A 7,572-nucleotide genomic window follows, 5' to 3' on the forward strand; every position below is an offset into this window, starting at 1 on the left:
ATGCAACTCTCACGGCCCTCCACACAGGATTAGTCTGAAGATAGTATTCACATATGACCTTCCCCTGTGAAAAATTTCCCTGCCCTGTCCAACTTCTGCAGCTCTCCCTCTGAGTCTGATTCATAAAGAATCACTAAACCAAAACCTACAACCTGGTCTTTCCTTGACAGAGTTAAAGCAACTGAATGGCAGTTAGAGATTGAATTCATTGTCGAACATCACAGAACTATACAGAAACTAAGGGCTAGTATGGCACCCAAGTAGAAATGAACTTCACTCTCACATTCTCGCAACCATACAAGCAGGGGAAGCTACACTCTACATGGGACCACAATTTTGCATAAATATTTCCCCAGCTGAGTATTTCTTCCAAATTACCACAATGAATCTTGTTAAAGTTAGAACCTCTCCTTCAGGTTCTGCTTCTTTAAGACAAGTACAAAGAATTGTGTTTGAGAATTTTAATCACCAAACATCACAGAGCTAGATGAAAGCAGTCAGCTTTCAAGACACGTTAATAAGCATCAGACCATTTCATCTTCTGATCATTTTAGAAAAATGTAGTGACAAGGGAAATGGACATTCTGACTCATGAGGGATTCCACCACTTTGACTTTTAATAAAAACCCAAGTCCAAAGAAAATGACAACACATCACGATGGAGAAGCTGTTCCACTGATGAGCTTCCTCAGAGCTCCCTTCATGTCCCTGTTCCTCAGACTGTAGATAAAGGGGTTCAGCATCTGAGTGACCACAGAGTACATCACTGAAGCCACTGCAGTCTTCCTGGAGGAGTCAGTCACTACAGAGCTAATGTACACCCCAAATCTGTCCCATAAACAGGGAGACAACAGACAGGTGAGACCCGCAGGTGGAAAAGGCTTTATGCTTTCCTTCTGATGAGGGCATTCTAAAAACAGAGGACACAATGTGAATGTAAGAGAAAATGATCCCAAAGAGAGGAACACCAGCAAATAGACCAGCCACCAAGTATACCAGGACATTGTTGATAAGGGTATCAGAACAGGCCAGTTTGATGATCTGAGCAAGTTCACAGAAGAAGTGGGGGATCTCCAGGTCTGTGCAGAAGGACAGCCTCAGCACCATCAGAGTGTGGAGGAGGGCGTGCACAATACTAATGACAAGGGAGAGTAGAACCAGGAGGACACGCAGGTGGGGATTCATGACGACAGTGTATATCAGGGGGTGACAAATGGCCACATAGCGGTCATAGGCCATCACTGCAAGCAGACAATTTTCTAAACCACCAAAAACTAAGACAAAGCAGACCTGGGAGAGGCATCCAGTGTAGGTGATGCTCTGATCCTGTCTCAGGATGTTCACCAGCATCTTGGGGATTGTGCTGGTGATTAAGCAGATGTCATTTAAAGACAAATTGGAGAGGAAGAAGTACATGGTGGTGTGGAGGTGGGAGTCAAAGCTGACAGCCAGGATGATGAGCAGGTTTCCCAGGATGGCGATCAGGTACATGGACAGGAAGATGCTGAAGATGAGGGGCTGCAGTGCTGGGTCATCAGTCAGCCCCAAGAGAAGGAATTCTGAAACAGCTGTTTGGTTTATGGTTGCCATGTTTTTGATGAACCTGATGAAAAAGATGCAATGAAAGATAATCAAATGGGTGGACAGCACCTTCGGCAGCAGTGGAAAGACACACTAAGTGCGGTATTTTTGTTTCTACTCTAAACTTGTTGCTGATAGGCTCTGGGATGAATGACAGCAGTCTATGCTTCAACAATCCCTCTGTCTCGTTTGATGGATTCTTGATATTGAGAAGAAGTTCATTTAAAAATAAAAACATTTCCCACAGAGCTGTGAACTCAAGTGAATATTCAGATGGTTTTTTCTGCTACTTCCTCTCTTCATTGCTCCTCACTCTACTGAAATAAATTTTTTCTTGAACACCAACATCTCATGTGTTGCGCTAAGTGCCAAGAATGATGGCAGGTATAAGACACAACTTTTCAATCTGAAATATTGCATGACATTATTTTGAAATGAGGATGAAATGTTGGAGTCTGCCCAGACCAGGCAATACTTTATTCCTAGGGCAAATCTCTCTGTCCCACCCAAGGGAGTTCCTCCCTTCTGTGGATAGGTGTCATATCATTTTTTTAATCAGCTGAGAGTGATAAAAAGTGATATGCATAGAAAATTAAGAAAACAGATGAAAATAAGATCAGTTTCTTGATACTGGGGAAGTCAGACACTACAGGCAACACACTGATAATCACTTAGCACACTAAGTCCTAGGAGGAGCATCACTGTGGAACAAGGGTCGTTGTCTTTGAATTGAGAGAGAACTGAATCTATCAGCATTTAAATTGGGTGTAATAATAGTTTCACAGCAACTTTCTCAATAATATTCTCGGTCTGAATGAAATCTCAGTTCTAGAACATGTTTTGAGAAGAGGGAACTCATTCACAGTACAAGAGGACTTGATGGTCTATTTGTAAAATGAACCTGCATGGTGGAAATCATTTTTGCAATGTGTGAGAATATCCAACCAGCACACTTTACACCTGGAATAAGTGCAAATTTTATTCAGTTTACTTCAGTGAAGCTGAAAAAAACTGGGATATTTCTTGATGGGAAATGCATAGAACAATAGCACCCAGTACACACTCAGCCTATGGGACTTTTACACTCACATTTCATTTTGTTTTTTTAACTCTCAGGAACTATCACATGTAGTGTTTATTCATTCCTGAGAAAGAAATAGTGGGCCGGGGTAACTGAGGAAATGGAAAGAAGAAAACACCCCCGGTGTGATAAATGCAAATATCAGGGAAGTTTTGGATGAGCTGAAACTCTCTCTGGGAACGGAAAATCAACAAGGACACTTCGATAAAAATAATAATCATTTGGCATGGGCATACAATGAAATATATAGGAATTAAAATGTGCTCAATAACAGCTAAGTGAAGTACAAGAATCATACCTCCAATGTATTAACTAAGGCAACTTCAGTCCTATGATTGAATTCATGAGAAATGTCATTCAGAATCTCACCTGGATATTGAAGATGGAAGATGTGTCCTCAGGAAATGAGGAGGGAATGAATGAGTCAGTGGAATACTGGTCAGTAAGTCTCATTCTGGAAGGAGGCTTAGTGCTGCTTTCTGGCAGGGTCAGGACTGTTGAGTGAGGTGGTCCCATGTTGACTCCTATAGTCTCTGTATCCCTGGGGTTCAATAACCAAAGCTCCTTATTAGAGGAGATATTTTACTAACAATCTGATCCCAAGAGAGCACATCCCTGAAGACCAACTCTGCAGAAGTGAGGTATTCAGGGTGGCTGATCTCTGACCCCTGAGGCCATGTTTGCACCACTCAGTTCTATGCACTATTTCTGCTCAACTGCATTGCATGGACCCTGATCACGAGGGGCAACCTTATAAGAATTTGAGGCTCTTTTTCAGTTGTAAACATGTCCCTCTATTTTTAATTCATGACTTGAGAAAGTCTGATGTAATGAAATGTGGGAAGATATTTCATATATGTGTATATTTATCACTATTGCAAAGATATTGTGTTAGTCAGCATTCTGTTGATGTAACAGACACTGAGAGAGGCTTATTTTGGAAACCCTGGTTTGTAAAGTTTCGGTTTCACAGTTACCCAGTTTGTTCATTTGGGACTAAGGTGGCACAGGACAATGGAAGGAGAGTAAGGTAGAGGAGGCTGCCAGAAAGTTAGAGAGAAGGGAGGGGCTGTGTTCCCAATACCCCCTTCAGAACACAACCCTAATGACCTAACTCCCCTTCCTCACTCCCCACATCTGAGAGGTCCCATCAGCTGCCAGTAGCTCTAAGGTTGCAACCAAGTCTTTTTCACATGGACCTTTGGGGGAAAGATATCAGATCTCTAGCACTGTAAAAATGCAAACACTCAGAATGTTTTCTCCTTAATTGGCATTAGAAATTTTCTGAACTGTAATTTTTTGTCCATATATGTTAGAAAGAATATTCTAGAGATCCAAGATGGTGGAGTAGAGGGAGGCTGCGTTCCTTGTCACTCAGTAATTCTGGGTTCAAGCAAAGGATATCTGATTCTTGCTGCCAGCACACTGATCACAGACCACCAGTGGAGTGCCAGTTGCCTGCCATTGCCTGGAAGTTCACTGTTACAGTACCTGCAGGTTTAGTTACACGTGGCTGCTGCCATTTTGAGACAACAGCCAGGTCCCAAAGGACCTCTGGTCGGAATGTCTGAGCCTGTCCCCAGGATCCCTCAGCCTGACCGATCACTCCCTGCCTCCGGGACCCTTACATTGACTGACTGCTCCCTACCACAACGACCCCCAGACCAACTGAGAGCATCCTTTCACCGGGATCCCAGACCGACTGATTGCACCTGGCCTCTAGGATCCTGCAACCACACCAAACACACCCGACCTCCAGGACACCTGCTGGACCAACTGAACCCACCTCCAAGGACCTCCAGCCGACCAAATCCACACCCAGGGCTGCAGCCTCCCATTAGCCAACACATTTGGAATCCAGAGCGGCCATCTGAATAATCCTGGAAGCCATAGCACCGATCATTACATGGGGCGTGTCAGGTACTTCTCATGCATCAGGCTACTGAAGTCTGGGAGGTTTGAATACTATATGACTGTTATAGTACAGATTTTCTTTCTTCTCCTTATTGAACAATTTTCAGAAAATTTCCCAAACCAGAAGAAGGAAATGGAAATATCAAATAAAAGAGGCTTACAAAACACCAACTGCACAAAATCACAGCAGATCCACACCAAGGCACATTATAATAAAAATGCCTAACATTCAAAATAAAGATAGGATTTTGAAAGGCCACGAGAGAAAAGCATCTGATTACATATGGGGGGGAGACCAATACGGATAACAGCCGACTTCCAAACCCAGACTCTAAAAGCTAGAAAGGCCTGGAACAACATATTTCAAGCTCTGAAAGAACATGGTTGCCAACCAAGAATCCTATATCCAGCAAAATTAACCTTCAGATTTGAAGATGAAATAAAATTCTTTCATGATAAACAAAGTTAAGAATTTACAAATAGAAAACCTGCGCTACAGAATGTTCTCAACAAAATATTCATTGAGGAGGAAATGAAAAAAAACAATGTAGGTCAGCAAAGGGAGGAAACACCTTAGAGAAAAACCACTCAAAGGAGAAACTGAGCCAACTTAAAAACCAAAAATAGCACAAATGACTGGGAATACAAATCATATCTCAATAATACCCTAAATGTTAATGGCCTAAACTCATCAATCAAAAGACATAGACTGGCAGAATGGAATAAAAGAAAGATCCCAACAAGATGCTGCCTGCATGCGACTGATCTCATAAAAAAAGACATCGACAGACTGTAGGTGAATGAATGGGAAAAAAAACCTACCATGCACTTGGACTCAGTAAAAAGCAGGGTTTCAATCCTTACAGCAGATAAAATGGACTTCAAGCAAAGTTATTCAGAAGGGATAAAAAGAACATTTCATACTGCTTAAGGGACTCATAAATCAGGAAGACATAATGATAGTAAATATTTATGCCCCAAACAATGGTGCATCCCTGTACATCAAACAAATCCTTCTCAATTTCAGGAATCACATAGACCACAGCACAATAATTCTGGGTGACTTTAATGCACCACTTTCATCACTAGATAGATCTTCCAAACAAGAACCAACCAAAGAAAACATAGAACCCAATAACACAATCAATACCCTAGACTTAATAGACATATATAGAATATTTCATCCATCAATGAGTGGATTCACTTTCCTCTCAGCAGCACATGGAAACTTCTCGAAAATAGATCATATGTTATGCCACAAAGCAGCCCTTAGGAAAGGCAATAAAATAGAGATACTGCCTTGTGTTGTATCAGATCATAATGGACTGAGAGTAGAAATCAATGACAAATACAAAACCAGAAATTACTCCAACACCTGGAGACTCAATAATATGCTATTGAATGAAACATGGAAAACAAAAAACATCAGGGAGGAGTAAAAAAAATTCTTAGAAGTTAATGAGAAAAAACATACAACATATCAAAATCTCAGGGACACTGTGAAAGTGGTACTAAGAGGAAAATTCATTGCATGGAGTGCATTCCAGAAAGAATGAAAAGTCAACAACTAAATGACCTAACATTACAGCTCATAACCCTAGAAAAAGAAGAACAGAATAACAGCAAAAGTAGTAGAAGACAGGAAATAATTAAAATTAGAGCTGAAATCAATGAAATTGAAACAAAAGAAACTATTCAAAAAATTGACAAACAAAAATTTGGTTCTTTGAAAATGTAAACAATATAGACAAACCCTTAGCCACACTAAAAAAGAGAAGGAGAGAGAAACTAAATCACTAAAATTCATGATGAAAAAAGAAATATCATAACAGACATCACTGGGATACATAACATAGTGAGAAGCTCCTTCAAAAATCTGTATTCCAACAAAATAGAAAATATCGAAGACATTGACAAATTTCTAGAGACATATGCTCCGCCCAAACTGAACCAGGAGGACATACACAATTTAAACAGATCAATATCATCAAGCAATGAAATAGAAGAAGTCATTAAAACCTACCATTCAAGAAAAATCCAGGACCAGACGGATTATCAGCCAAGTTCTACAAGACCTTCAAAGAAGATCTCATTCCCATACTTCTCAAAGTAATCCAGGAAATAGAAAAGAATGGTACTGTACCGAACTCATTCTATGAAGCTAATATCACCCTCATACCCAAACCAGGAAAAGACACCTCAAGGAAATGAAATTTTAGACCAATATCCTTGATGAATATAGATGCAAAGATCTTAAACACAATATTGGCAAACCATATCCAAAACATACTAAGAAAATTGTGCACAACGATCAAGGGGGGTTCATCCCTGGAATGCAATGAGAATTAAACATTCATAAATCAATAAATGTAAACCATCATGTCAATAGACTTAAGGATAAGATTCATATGTTTATTTCAGTTGATGCAAAAAGAAGCGTTTGACAAAATACAACACCCCTTCATGCTCAAAACACTAGAAAAAATAGGGATAGTAGGAATATACCTGAACATTGTAAAGGCTATTTATGCTAAGTCCATGGCCAACATCATTCTTAATGGAGAAAAATTGAAATCATTCTCTTTAAAACTGAAATAAGAGAGGGATGTCCACTTTCACCACTTCTATTCAACATTGTCCTCGAAACTCTAGTCAGAGCAATTAGGCAGACCAGAGAAATTAAAGGGATACGAATAGGAAAAGAGGAACTTAAGCTGTCACTATTTGCTGATGACAGGATTCTATATTTAGAGGATCCAAAATACTCCTCCAGAAAACTTCTAGACCTCATCAATGAATTCAGCAAAATAGCAGGTTCTGAAATCAACACGCATAAATCTAAAGCATTTTTATATGCAAGTGATGAAGCATCTGAAAGAGAAATGAGGGAAACAACTCCATTTGCAATAGCCTCAAAAAGAAAATACTTGGGAATCAATCTAACCAAGAGGTAAAAGATCTCTACAATGAAAACTACAAAAAATTGAAGGAAGAAA

General features: G+C 40.0%; 1 pseudogene; it reads right to left on the bottom strand.

Annotated features, from left to right (window-relative positions):
- Positions 1–653: 653 nt before the first annotated feature.
- Positions 654–1,611, bottom strand: LOC124975319 (olfactory receptor 7G2-like; annotated as a pseudogene).
- Positions 1,612–7,572: the final 5,961 nt, after the last annotated feature.

The sequence above is a fragment of the Sciurus carolinensis genome, unplaced genomic scaffold (assembly GCF_902686445.1).
Source record: "Sciurus carolinensis unplaced genomic scaffold, mSciCar1.2, whole genome shotgun sequence".
Taxonomy (NCBI): Eukaryota; Metazoa; Chordata; class Mammalia; order Rodentia; family Sciuridae; genus Sciurus; species Sciurus carolinensis.